Here is a 15260-nt window from a genome sequence, read left to right as displayed (position 1 = left end):
CGATGGTTGGTGTAGAATATTTAAAATTCACATTTTTTCACTCATTATAACTGTGCTTGTAGTATAGAACATTTAAACAATTTTATTTTGCAACTTTAGTAATTATTTATATTTACTAAAGAATTACCTTTAATTTAACCATCATTTTAATAAAAGATCAGTATTACTATGTTGACACACAATATTAATCGCGTGGCAGTCATGTCTAATTCATTCCTTCATCAGATATTCCAAATGTTCTTTAAAATAAATTCAGTCATTCTATGACTTTTGAGTTGTAAACATATCAGTACGTTTTCCTCTATTTCTTTTCTGTACTTATTGCCCTTTGCATATATATAGAGGTTGATCCTCATATCATTGACTGCTGCTAATGCATTTTCTGGGAACAGTCCTTATACACCTCAATCAGATCACCTTGCAGGTGCCTAGTCTCCAGACACTAATTCGTAAAACTTAAGCCTTTCTTCGTAAGAGTTAGCCTTTGTTCCATTCACCAATCTTGTTGCCCTTCTCTATACACGTTCTAGCGGCGCTACATCCTTCCCAAAATGAGGCCTCCAGAACAGTATACACTACTACACTACTCAAGGTGTGGCCTGGCCATTGCCTTATACATGTGGACATGTGTATATGTAAAGGGCAGCTCCTAAAATGTTTGTTCAACTCCGCCTCGTATCTCTCTGAAGAACAGTATCACTACAAATAGACCAGATATGTGTGTGATGTCAGTTTGTGTGTATTGTGTGTGTGTTCTGTTGTTCGGTTCTGGCTGCTTGGCTACCCAGAAGCATCAGTCACCTGGGCAGATGATTCTGGGTACTCGCCCACACCATGGGAAGGCGGGCCAGTCCATGTGAAGCACGTACTGTCTCAAGAGACTCTGACCCACCTGATGTTGTCAGAAGGTAGGCCAGGATCCTCTGGGGGCCCATTCCAGAGGGGGGCAAAAAAAAACACATGATCACCCATGGTGCTGGATATGGAACCGAAATTAATAAAATAAAACATTTATAAAATAAATAAAAAAAAAATAAGTAAAATGGAAGAATGTAGTGGTGCTGCTAAAAAAAAAAAAAAAGCCAAATAAAATTAGTAAACAGAAAAAAAAAATTATGATAATAAATAAATGCATAAAAGAAAAAGTGATGCTACTAGAAAAAAAAAAATTATAATAATAAATACATAAAAGAAGGAAAGTGATGCTACTAAAAAAAAAAAAAAAAAAAAGAAAGAAAGCACTTAATTTTGTCTGCAGGCCAAGGAAAAATTTCACTTCTTGAGGATTTGAGTTTATATATTATTAAAGGAGATCTAACCAGCTATGCATCAGCAGGACCATTGTGCTGCATTCTGTTGAGATCTGTCGATACTGAATGCCTTCGAAGAAATACTCCTTGAGCGAAAGCCTGAAGAATCTGATATGACTCCGAGCTTTGAAGCAGAGACGACTCCTGTCCTGATTCAAAATTGGTAAGTGCATGAAGAGGAAGTCTGAGATCATCATACAGGGAGCAATGAAACAAGATGTGATCCCAACTCTCTGGTGATACACACGAACAGAGGTCTGTTTGTGATAAATTGAACCTAAAGAGACTCTGGTTCATCGATCCATGTCCTGTCAATAGTAGGACGTGAATATGTCCATGCAGAACCACAATCGAACATGTTTATCTAGGAGAAATGAAAGTTGTGGTATAAATTTTCTCGTTGTACCAATGGTAGCTGTATCCCATCGAGACTGCCAGATGTTAACTAACTCATTCCACAGTTTCCTTCTTTCTCTTTTAGCATCATCTTGAAGTTGATGGTTATTCCAAGAAATTCGGTTTCACTCTGCTTTTTCAGTCTGTATAAAAATCCTCTAAGTAACTTGCAAGTTTAAAGGTAATGTTCTGGCTAGTACTTGCAGAGCTTGTGTTGAGACTGTTCTGCATGCCTTAACTAAACACCGCAAGATGGTTCTCTGCAATGAGGCGAGTTTTGCTTTGAAGTGTTTGAGCCGTGCCCTGTGAAACCATGCACCGGCAGCATACGTGATTAGCGGGAGGAAAACTGCATTGTAATAGATCCTGAAAGTTTTTTTGGAGAGCCCCCATTCAACACGGGACACCCTAACAATTGCACCAGTAAATCTACATATTTTAGATAAGTTTGTCAAGTGAGGAATAAAATTGAGACTGGAATCAATTACCACTCCTAGAACCTTGTACTCTTTAACTATGGGGAGACGAATGCTGTTGATCTTGACCAACGGAGGACGAGAGAGATCCAACTTTGATCCAAGAATCATCATCTTTGTTTTTGACAAGCTGATTTTAAGCTTATTGGCCACAGTCCAATCGTAGAGATCCTTGAGAACAAAATTTGCGGTAGTTTCAAGATTGGCCCTAGAGTTATCATTTACCAAGATGGTGAGATCGTCTGCATACGCTATTATTTTGATGTTATCGAAAGATCGGGAGAGCAACTGTTGCAGCACCATGTTCCATGTAAAAGGACCCAATATAGAGCCCTGTGGGCACCCTCTAGATACTGATCTTGATACTTGGCTATGGTTCTATTGGCAAAGTAATTATGGATTTAAAGGTGGTTGGAGCACCTAGCCGATCGCTGACGCTCCAGGACGCTCTCCCACCAAAGGGAGTCGAAGGCGCCCTCGAAGTCGATGAAAATGGCCAGGGTATATTTATGTACCGAGTTTTGAACTGAAGAGACAAAGTCCACATGAGCATCCTCGCAGGAACGTCCGGGACAGAACCTATATTGACTCCTTGAAAGCAGATCCTGTTCTACCAGTAGGGTAGGGTAAGGCGCCTCTGTAGCCAGGTGGGAAGGAGCAGCAGTGCGTAGCACACGCTTCTTGATTAGACCGGGGTTCGAGCCTGTCACCACCAAATACGGAGGATGCGGAAAGGTCATGGAATGACCACCGCATATCTTGGAGCAATATGGCCTTAGTTGCTAATGCTCCTAAAAACCAAATAACGAACGAACCAGTAGGGTATTCAATCTAATGGCCATTAGTCGCTCTAGCAATTTACCCAAATTAGCCAGCAGAGCGATCGGCCTGTACGATCTTGCCGCTCCAGAAGGCTTATCCGGCTTTCTGATCAACTTAACTAGAGCGACCTTCCAAATTTCTGGAAAAGTTTCTTCCTGAAGGCATCTGTTGAATAAGTTTAGAAGAACATAAGATTTTAATTTCATGACTCTGATAATAAAAAAAGGTTTTCTACAAGATCTAGTCCTGGGCGCTTCTGAACATTAACTTTATGCGAGACAGCCTGCAGTTCATCCAATGTAAAAGGTTCGGTGATTGTTGAGGACACATAAAATTCATTGTCTGATTGGATTTTAGAATGAACGGCTAGGTCTGAAGTAGGATCATCCAACGGAAAAAGAGCATCTAAGATTGCATTTGCAGAATCATGCCAGTTCAGTGTTTCCACGGAGTCCGCCACAATTGAGCCAAATATGTTAGAACCAGAGGTTTTTCCTCTTACAATCTTGTATAGAAGATCCCAAGGGTTAATATTTCCAGAGGTGTGAACGAAATTCATCCATGTTTTACGCTTTTGAGAGGCAATGGCCTTCACGTAGCTTTTCCTCAATGAAGAATACTGCTGGTAAAAACGATTAACGTCGGCTTGGGGCCAGTCTCTATGCCTTTGGTAGTACCTACGGGCTCGATGAACTTCCCTTCTTAACTGGGATAACTCCTGTGTCCACCATGAACACGTCTTCTGATTAACCCTCTTTTTCCTAGAAGACTTATATGACACTTTTATTATAGCATTTTTAATATAGTTCACTTGATGAGAAATAGGTGAGGTTTCAAAAGAAGCAAGTTTCTGTTCGTCAAGGTCCAGAAGAATGGAAGAGTCAAAAACATTCCAGTCAATATTTCTGATGGAAAATATTATTAATTCTGACTATGAGAAAGTGTGTGAAGATGGAACGGCAGAATCAGGGGAAAGCATATAATAGATGACTCTATGGTCACTGGTGCACCAGTTCGTATACACAGTCCAGTCAGTAAGCTGCAAATCGAAGTGAGAGTTTGTCATAGTTATATCTTTATTAGATTCTCCTGCATAACTTGAGAAAGTATGAGGGTGATTAGGCTTGTTGTGCATTGAAACACAATGATTAATTATGAAATCCAAGAGAAGGCTACATGCATCTGTAGAAGAGCTGTGCCAAAAGTTTGATTTTGCGTTGACGTCTAATGAGATCAATATATTGCTATTCAGTCCCAAAGTATTTATCACAGTCTAGAGGTAAGCAAGAGAGTGAATAAAGTCCTCCGGTGGAGGGCAGTAGAAAGAAATTAAGTAAAAATTCATTATGGAGTGTGTGATAAGAACGCAGGTAGAGAACTGGGTGCAAAATCCATGAAGAACCGTGATGTCTAAAGAGTCATTAAGAATTAATATACAAGATTTGGGATTCTGGTCAACGGGTTGTATTATTCTCATTTTTAATGAGTAACCCAGAATTTTAGACTGTGGTCCAGGCTGGACGCGTGCAAAATACGGCTCTTGTATAGCGACAATGTCAATACAATTTGTCTCGGCAGAAAGCCTAATCTCGTCAGCTACTGCCCAAGATCGCTGCCCGTTTATCTGCATAATCCTCAGATGGCCTTTCTCCCTCACAGACGAAACTGGCGTAGAACCATTTAGAGGTAGTGTTGTTTACATTATGTACAGAGTGATGAGTCAATTTATTCATAAGCGGTCCTTATTCTTGCAGTTTCTAATGCTCTTTTATATTCAGGACATTCACTGTCCTTTACAGAATGGCTGTACTCCCGTTTACTTCGCTTTTTCAGTTTGTGCAACAAGCCGCCTCTTCCTTATGATGGCACTCAGAGGAAACATGACCACAGTGACCGCACGAAGGGGATTTGTGGGAACAAAACTGTGTAGTGTGCCCATATCCTAAGCAGAGGTAACACTTGGTTACAATTGTAAACCGACTGAATTTGTGAGAACTCCAAGATAAGAAAATCCTTTCTTGTGACAGAAGGCATTTGTACATTCTTGGTGGGAAGCTTATTACCCAATTCACAAGTGACGACAATCTTGCACGGGTAGTAAATCTGAGAGAAATTTCCTGTTTACATTCCTCTAAGGAAAATCCATTGCCAACCAAGTTTTTCACATGAAGATTTTCGATTATTTCGTCTTTAGTTAAATCTTTTGGAATGTCGTAAAGAAGCAAAGACTGGTTTCCCATGCGAGGGTGGCCGAGAGAGATGCCAGCTGAAGTAAGAGACTCAGAAGCAGATAAATTTTCTAAGTCTGTCTTGGTAGCAGTTTCTATAATAACTCCTTTATTTCGTATCATGCGTAGGGACTTAATTTTAGCAGTCTTAAGATCAGACTTGAGGGCCTTAGTAACGAGATTTTTAACTTCGCTACTTGTTTTGCACCCACTGGTGTCTGAAGCTCGAAGATTAATAACATTATCAGTTTTAACTTTCAGTTGTACAGTCTTTTGTACCAAAATTCGAACGGTGTCTGCCTATGATCTAGGAAAAGGAGAAGCAGGTAGTAACCCAGAATGATTAGGTTCTGAACATGACAGGTCTGGCTCCCTTATCAGCTGAGAATCGATAACCTCGGATCCCATCAGATCCTTTGATTGCTCTCATCTGGCCGCATCTGAATTCATCACAAAGGCCAGGCAGGTATTTATAATCCTAATAATCTTATCAAGAAGATCTGTTCTGTTTTGTACCTCTTGATTAAGTGCCTTTAGTTTTTCGTTTTCTTTTTTTTTTTTGGTAGTTGTTGGCGCATCGGCTTCTGTGGCCATAATGCACCTCCCAAGGTTTTTGCGGTACTTTGATCCAAGCCCGAGGTGGGATTCGAACCCGCGACCTTTGGATTGCTAGGCAGGTACTTTACCCACCCGGCTAGCCTGGTCGAATTTTCATTTTCAATGAGAAGTGACATTGTCACGGTTTCCAAATTGTGCCACTTTTCTCTTAGGATGTTACCAGCTGTTTTAGTAATCTTGTTTCCCTCTTGGGAAAAAAACCCAGACAAATCATTATGCAGTTTCGATATGGTTCCCAGAATGATAGGTGCGTCCATTTCATTTAGCTTAGTTTGTAAGTTTAATTCACCTTCGGAGCCTGTATCCAGCTTGTCATTCGTTGGCCTCCCCTTTGTGATATCACTATCCAACTCTGACTGTATATTTTTAGCCAGTGTTTTTTTGCGTTGCAGAGTCCTGCAATGAGCCATTCAATTTAATCTGTTCAGTGGAAAGAGATTTCTGACGAAACATTTCATCTTGCGAAGACTCGGAATCATCCGATCCCTCAAGGGCAACTTGTGGATTTAATAACACAGAACTGTAGATATTGATGGAAGAAACTCCTCAGTATTAGGAAGTTGTTTGTCATCCATGTGTAAGTTTAATCGGGTTAAAGAAAACACACGAACTAAATAGAAGAAAAGTACAGTTGTGGTGGGGAGGGTTTAATCCCTAACTTTCTCGCCATGTGACGTTGTCCTTGTAAGCACCGTATTGTCTTAAGCGACTATTGCTGAATTCCTCTGCTGAGTCAACTATAGACTGACTGTTTATTACAACAAAACACCGAAGCATATATGCCTAAAAATTAAATATTAACATATTACCTGTCCAGGATTCCTTTAGCGGACTCTATATCCAGATTCCGGTCATCATAAGCTCTCTGTCAATATGTAATTCGTGTATAATCCTTTTAGGTTTACTTTGATATTTGAATATTTTAGCGGAGCACTGAATTTAATAACTCCTTGTCCTTATACAAGGGGATAATCACCTCCTTATCCCTGCTAGCAAAATTCCTGTATATCATTGACAAGGCACCATGAACTATTCTTGCAGACCGTCTGCACTGCTTAAAAAACTTCATATCTGACTGCACAATTACCCCCAGGTCCTTTTCATTCTCTACCACCCTGAGTGTAGTACTACACAGTTTATACATTACTCTGGGGTTACTAGCCATATGTGGTACTTTACATTTGTCAATGTTAAATTTCAGTTGCCACCTCTCAGTGCTCAACTTTTCTAGATCCTGTTGCAGTAGCATACTGTAATTAGTGTCATTAACAACCCTGCCAACCTTTGCATCATCTGCAAACTTAGATTTTAAGTCTGATATACCTTCATCAATATCATTAATGAATACAGAAAACAACAATGAACACAACACTGAACCCTGTCAGACTCCATTAATAACATAAGTCCACGAAGAGCAGTGTGCATTGATTACCACTCTGTCTGCTCCCACTCAACCATCCCTTTATCCATAGCAATAACTTGCCCTTAATGCCACACTGCTCCAATCTGTACAGTAGTCTTCCATGTGCAACGGTATCAAAAGCCCTTGGTCCTTGAGGTTGGTCACAGACATTCTCTCAGATATGCCAGACAAGCTGTTCTTGCTACCTGGGAGTCTAAAACGCTGATGGAACTGATATTCGGGTGACACTCAAGTCAAAGTGGACCCAATTTCGGCAAAGTCCGGACGGTCTAAGACAGCCAAATTCTCTGCTTGCACCTTCACGATGGTGGGACTGTTAGTAATCCTGGGTATAACCTTCATGCACAAGTACATGGTGGGTGACCACCCAGGTGTGAACCAACGTAAGCAGGGGTCGAGGTGTGGTGCCCACACCACATGGAGGAACGCCGCCCCTCTATGTTACCAGGCAGTACTAGGTGGTAGATGACTCTCATCAACCGGTGAAATACCACCACTTTGCTTATTGGAGGCTTGAAGTGGTGGAACCCATGTTTAGTCTCTAGAGCTAAGTTCCGGCCAACCCTTCCCTATCTCTTCCATCATGCAGTATGATTGATGATTTTTGAGGTTATGATGAATGTTGTGGCGAGATCCAATATTCCTTACATTTCGAGGGTACAGCTCTAAAACGGTGTTCGCAGGCCGGCCGCTAGTTAGTACACCGGACTGAACCTATTGGTAACTCTCTAGGAAGCTTCTGGATCAGCTAGTGTATAATCTTGCTACCTCTACTCTGCCAGATAGTGACTGGAGGGATTCCGAGTAGTGTGTATGCGGGGAGCATTGTCGAGGCCACGTTATGTCAAGGATCTGGGTATATTCTTACCACATGTATGCCATATCCAAAAATTTTATTACTTCATACAGCATGTCCCACCCACTTTTTCTTACTATTGAATACACCATGAATTGTCAAAATAATAGAGCAAGCTTATCTGCGAAAAGATCTAAACCTCCCAGGGACTTCCTAATTCATTTCACAAATATACGTGGTCTCAATTCTAATCTCAACGATGTCCATTTCCACTTGCAGTCTTCCAAACCCCATGTACTTTTTCTGACTGAATCTCAGTTATCAGTTGATTCAACTACTGCTCATCTCAGATGTCCAAATTATTTGCTGTATGATTCCTTTTGCCTCAAAGGTGGTACTTGTGCATATGTCCGTTCTGATATTCCCTGTCAAAGACTTGGCAATTTGGAATCTCCTCTCTTTGATCTTCTCTGGCTTAAAATCTCTCTACCTCATTGTGTAAAATTCACCTGTTGTCTCTACCGTTCTCCCAACTCCACTAATCACTTGGAGCTCTTTGACTTCCTCTCTTTGCAACTTGACTTTCTCCAGTCCAACTTTCCTAACAGTGAGGTAATTTTCCTTGGTGATTTTAACGTTCACAACTCCAGCTGGCTTCCGTTTTCTAGTCACACCGACCCAGCAGGTCGAGATGCTGAGGCTTTTGCAATTACTAATGACCTAGCACAGATTGTTCATTTACCTACAAGAATACCGGACAATCCTAATCATACAGCCAATACGCTTGATCTTTTTCTCACAAACAACCCTTCTAAGTACAAGGTTGAAGTGAGAGGTCCTTTAGGCACTTCAGATCACAACTTGGTCATTGTCTCTTCTCCAATGGAACCTTTATCTGATGGCTATTCCGAACCTCGTATTGTTTGGCATTACAAGAATGCAAAATGGGATGACCTGCGAGACTTCTTTTCTTCTTTTCCTTGGTCTGATTACTGTTTCAAAACTTCTGATGTCAACGTTTGCTCAGATCGTGTCAGTGAAATTATTCTTGCAGGAATGGAATCCTTTATCCCACACTCCACTTTAAAATCTCGTCCGTTATCTAAACCTTGGTTTTCCAATAAATGTGCTAAGGCTGTCCAAGAGAAGAACGTTGCATATCGTAATTGGCTTGTTTCTAATTCTTCAGTTTCATTTTCTGCCTACAGCAAAGCTCGCAACAATTGTAAAGCAGTTATTAATCAGTCCAAACTAGAGTTTGAACAGGCTAAGAGTAGAAAACTTGCTTCTTGCCCTAATGGTAGCCGAGCATTCTGGTCCCTTGCCAAAACTATTGGCCGCAACTTTTGCCCATCTCTGCTCCCACCGCTGTCCAAACCAGATGGTTCTGTTGTCACTTCAGCCAAGGATAAAGCTGACCTGCTAGCATCCCATTTTTCTTCGAGCTCATGTATTAATGATCTTGGTAAAACACCTCCCACCATTCCTAACACGCTCCATTCAATGCCTCCTGTGGTCTTCCGTCAAAAGGATATCAGAAGGATTTTGATGAATCTTGATGCTAAGAAAGCTCCAGGTCCTGATGGTATTTCTCCACTTGTTCTCAAAACCTGTGCTCCTGAACTTATTCCTATTCTTTGCCGCCTTTTTTCACTTTCTTATTCCAAAGGTGTTTTTCCTTCTGCTTGGAAATTTGCTCATATCCAGCCAGTTCCTAAAAAGGGTGACAAATCCCTCCCATCCAATTATCGTCCCATTGCAATTACTTCTACTCTTTCTAAAGTAATGGAGAAATCAATTAACCGCCAACTCTTAAACTACCTAGAAACCTTCCGTCTGATCAACGATCGCCAGTATGGATTCCGTTAGTGTCGGTCCACTGGTGATATTCTGGCTTATGTTACCCATTTATGGACTAATTCAATGGAAAGGTTCGGTGAAACACAAGTAGTTGCTCTTGACATCTCAAAGGCTTTTGATCGTGTTTGGCATAAAGGTGTTCTAAACAAGCTTCCATCTTATGGTTTGCCAACTGTTTTTAGTAATTGGTTATCCAGTTTTCTCTCTGATCGCTCACTGAGGGTGATGGTAGATGGCTCTCTGTCTTCTAACTTCTCCACTAATGCCGGTGTCCCCCAAGGTTCAGTTATTTCCCCCACTCTTTTCCTCTTGTATATCAATGACCTTCTTCCATTGACTGGAAATCCTATCCATAGTTTTGCCGATGATAGCACATTGCATTCAACTTTCCATTTTGAGAAACCTTGTCCAGCTCAATCAGCTTCAAGTTCTCGAAAATCTGCTGCCAATTCCTTAAATGCCGATCTTCAGGTAATTCTGCAGTGGGGCAAAGACAACTTAGTTGATTTCAACCCTTCTAAAACTCAATCTTGTCTTATATCTCGCAAAAAGGATTCTTTTTCTCCTATGCTTATCTTTAGTGACACTCCGATTTCTTGGCAAAATGATATATCTCTTTTGGGGATTACCCTGACTTCTAATCTCTCTTGGCACAAGCACATTACAAATATTGCTTCCTCTGCATCTAAAAAACTTGGTTTTCTCTTTCGCTCTCGGCGTTACTTTTCTCCCAAACAGCTGCTCACTTTCTATAAATCGCAAATCCGCCCTGCCATGGAATATTGTTCCCACATCTGGGGTGGTGCCCCCAAAACCTCTCTCAGGCTTCTTGATTCCATTCAGAAGAGGGTAGTTAGGTTAATTAATGATTCATCTCTAACAGAGTCTCTCCACTCGCTTTCTCATAGACGCACTGTTTCTGCTGCATGCCTCTTCTACAGATACTTCCATGGGCACTGTTCTTCTGAATTGGCTTCTATAATTCCCGCTCTCTCTTTCAAAACAGTCCGAACACGTGCCGCCACCAGCCAACATCCATTTACTGTCCAACTTCAAACCCACAGAACCAACTTTTCATCTTCCTCATTTATTCATTCAACTGCCATTTTCTGGAACAACCTTCCTTCATACGTATTTCCTGAAAATTACAATCTACAGAAGTTCAAGTCCAATATCAACAAATATCTTCTTTCGTCTTCTCAACCTCCAACCCAAGCACGGTACTAAGTACTATAGGTTATAATACCTCTCGTGTTTGGGGTTCTCATAAAAAAAAAAAAAAAAAAAAGCCTTCCTAAGATCCAAGTATATTGCATTCAGTTCTTTGTGACCACATCATAGTATCCAATCAAATTGGTCGGACAAGACTTCCCTTTAACAAACCCATGCTGGGTCTGAACTATAACTGCAGTCTTGTCTAGATGGTCCTACAGTGTCTCCATTAATTTCTGTGGAACAAGGTTAAACTAAAAGGTCTGTAATTACTTATCACCCTTTGATCCTTTGTGAATTGGGATCACATTTGCACATGCCAGTCCATGGGTACTTTCCCTGAGTCCAAGGAAGCGCTCATAATTAAGGCTAAGGGTTTGCTTACTTCCTTCGCTGCTGCCTTTTAATATAACTGGATAGATCCCATCCACCCGAGGTGCCTTCCTTATGTTTAACTTCAACAATTTCTCCTTCACTTTGTTCTCAGTTATTACAAAATCACTTAGCTCCCTGTTAATTTGACAAACTTCTGGCATTTCCCTCCTTGAATAACTCTCCATGTGTAAATGTTGATGCAAAATGCTCATTCAGTTTGTTAGCTACCTGAGCAGGTCATCAACAGTTGAATCATCGATATCAAGTGGACCAATCTGAGTCATTCCCTTCCTTCTAGAGTTTACATAAGTAAAGAACTCTTTTCTGTTTTTCTTTGCATCCTTTGCTATAGATTTCTCGTAATTTGCCTTTTCCTGCGTAACTTCCGTTGTGACTTGATTACAGACCAGTAGTTATCTACCACAGGCTTCTCTGTCACCTGTTAATTTATGTATCCCATGCATTTTTCTTCTCTGCCACATGTCTCATTTGTTCATCTGACATCCATTTGGGCCCAAACCTTGAACAATATTTCTTAGTTGGTATGGAAAGCCTAGTGCTTCCAAGATTAATTCTTTGAATGCTTTCCATTTAGAATTTGCTGTTGATAAAGTCATTAGTTGGTCCCACTATATAGAATTTAAAAACTGACAGACCTCCGTAGTCACCTTTACGAAAGCAAAAACCCTTTCCTTTCCAGCTGATGGTAGTTACCTCTTTGAGGAAATCCTGCATCAGCACATTGTGATCACTGCCACCTAGTGGTTCCTTTATCTGCAGATTTTTACTGCATGAAGAATCACTACTGATAATCAGAGCAAGAGTATTACTCCCTCTGTTTGCCTCCCGAACATGCTGCTGTAGAAAACAATTATCCAATAAATCCCTCAAAGCCTTGCTAGTGTCTGAGTGACCAATCCACAAGTTCCAGTCAATATCTGAGAAATTAAAATCTCCCAATACAAGATAATCTGATTTACTGGCACCCTTTATTTCTCTGCACAGTTGTTCATTATACTTAATATCATTAGGCCTATAACACTCTCCTATTCTAAATTTTGCTTTCTCAGTGGTTATGTCACACCAAACTGACCCAACATTGCACTGTCCACCCATATCAACTGACTTCACTTCCTTAGATTTTTTAGTTTCTTAACTAATAGCATAACCTTTCCTATCCTGTCTATCCTTTCTGTACATGTTGTATTCCCCAAATTTTAATTCTGCATTCTTCCTATGTGTGACACCACATCTCTGATATCTGAACAATATATGCCTTTGATGTTTTGACCAGCACCTCAAAATTCATCAAATTTATTTACTAAACTCCTAGCATTGGTGTGCGTGTAAGTATACATATAACTGTTCTTTTTCTTAACTACCCTAACACAGCCCACGTATTTACTTGTTCTGTGATGACTCCCAGCAGTCTCTGAAATTCCCTGCACTTTGTTTTCCAGGCTGCTGGTCATTCCAATAGAAGAGTTAGTGTTACTGTCCTGTTTTTTTTTTTTTTTGTTTTTTTTTTAAGCATTAGCATTAGTTGAGGCATTCAATGCAAGAAAACAAGCTTATGCAGCATCAGCCAAAGGGGGGGGGAAGAAAAAAACTATTTCGCCCATCCATTCACTCCACACTCCAAATGCCTGTCTAGCTCGCCCTTAAATTTATTCAAGCTATCAACTTCCACAAGAGATAGAAGTCTGTTCCAGCAACTAACTACTACCTGCTGGCTAAAAGCAAATTTCAGCACATCTGTTCTACAGCTGTCGTTCCTCAATTTGAATTTGTCCCTTCAGGTAGAATTTGAGCAAGAGGTAGAATCCCATCAGCATTGAACTTGCTGAAACCATTCAAGGCCTTATACACCTCAATCAGATCACCTCACATGTGCCTAGTCTCCAGATGCTGCAGTTTGTAGAACTTAAAGCTTTTCCTTGGAAGCTTTTCCCTTTGTTCCCCTCATCAATCTTGTTGCCCTTCTTTGTACTCGTTCTAGCAACTCTAGATCCTTTCTAAAATGAGACCTCAGACCTGTACACAGTACTACAGTACTCAAGGCGTGGCCCGACCATTGCTTTATACAATGGGATAATCAACACCTTGTTCCTGCTTGTAAAATTCGTATATATCATTGACAAGACTCCATGACCAGCCCTGGCAGCCCATCTTGACTTCTCAGCGAACTTCATATCTGACTGCACAATGACTGTCAGGGCTTTTTCATTCTCCACTTCCTTTAGTGTAGTACTACACAGCTGCTATGTTTCTCTTGGATTACTGCTACCCATGTGCAGTATTTTGCATTTGTTAATGTTCAACTTCAGTTGCTACTTCTCAGCCCACTTGCCCAACTTATCTAGATCGTGTTGCAGTATAGCATACTCTCTTTACTGTTGTTAACAATTCTGCCAACCTTTGTATCATCTGTAAACTTTGACATTAAGCCTGATATACCTTCATCAATATCATTGATGAATACGCAAAACAACAATGGGCCCAGGACCGAACCCTGGGCAACTCCACTAATAACAATAGTCCACAAAGAGCAGTGTCCATTGATTACCACTCTCTGTTGTTTCCCACTCAACCATCCCTTTATCCATTGTAGCAACTTGCCCTTAATTGCATACAGCTCGAATTTGTAGAGCAGTCTTCCATGTGCATCAGTATCAAAAACTTTACTGAAATCCAAGTATGTGATATCAAAATTATTTTTTGCATCCATTTCCTTTGTGACTACATTAGCATTAGTAGAGGCATATGATGCAAGAAGGCAAGCTTATGCAGCATCAGCCAAAAAAAAAAAAAAAAACGCTTCCATTTCACCCCTCCGTTCGTTCAAAATACCTGTTCAGCTGAGCCTTAAATTTATTTAGGCTATCAACTTCCACAACAAGGGATGGAAGTCTGTTCCACCAACCAACTACTCGCTGGCTAAAGGAAAATTTCCACACATTTATCCTACATCTGTCTTTCCTCAATGCTCGGCATTGACCATGCTCAAACCATTCAAGACTTTATACATCTCTATCAGATCACCTTGCTGGTGCATAGTCTCCAGACAAGGTAATTTGCAAAACTTAATCCTTTCTTCGTAAGAGCACCCCCTTTGTTCCATTCACTAATCTTGTTGCCCTTCTTTGTACTCGTTCCAGCAGCTCTACATCCTTCTTGAAATGAGGCCTCCAGACCTGTATACAGTACTCAAGGTGTGGCCTGACCATTGTCTTATACAAGGGAATAATCACCTCCTTATCCCTGCTAGAAAAATTCTTGTATATCATTGACAAGACACCATGATTTACTTTTGCAGCCCGTCCGCACTGCTCAGAGAACTTCATATCTGCCTGCACAATTACCCCCAGGTCCTTTTCATTCTCTACCACTGTCAGTGTAGTACAGGTGGTGCCTTGCAATTCGCTGTACCGCAGTTTGACAGTCTCGCAATTCGACGTACCACTATTCGATAGTCGGATTTCGCGGGCCAGAAAACGCTACATGATATTGCACGATAGAATTCTCTGCTGGACTACGTAACTGCGTTTAACGTTACTAAATAGCGCTAAATAGTGACGGCTGCTTTATACATTTTAACCAATGGTATTAAAGAGCGAGAGTAACATTTTAGCGAGAGTAACATTTCGCGGGAATAGATCCCTCAATCGTTCAGCTACGTTAGCCGCTATCAAAGATAGCTACAGGTATGCCATCAGTTCTTCCTCAGTTATGAGACAACATTAT

At 40.8% G+C, this 15260-nt stretch overlaps 1 protein-coding gene across 3 annotated transcripts in view; it reads left to right on the top strand.

Annotated features, from left to right (window-relative positions):
• The window catches only part of LOC150079116 (serine/threonine-protein phosphatase 4 regulatory subunit 1-like), a 672615-nt gene that overhangs the window by 16696 nt on the left and 640659 nt on the right, over nt 1-15260 (top strand). The window lies entirely within an intron of this gene.

This window comes from Mastigoproctus giganteus, chromosome 10 (assembly GCF_048544385.1).
Source record: "Mastigoproctus giganteus isolate SK-2022 chromosome 10, ASM4854438v1, whole genome shotgun sequence".
NCBI classification, from domain to species: domain Eukaryota; kingdom Metazoa; phylum Arthropoda; class Arachnida; order Uropygi; family Thelyphonidae; genus Mastigoproctus; species Mastigoproctus giganteus.
Note: the sequence above shows the minus strand (reverse complement) of the source record. Positions and strands in the feature narration are given on the sequence as shown.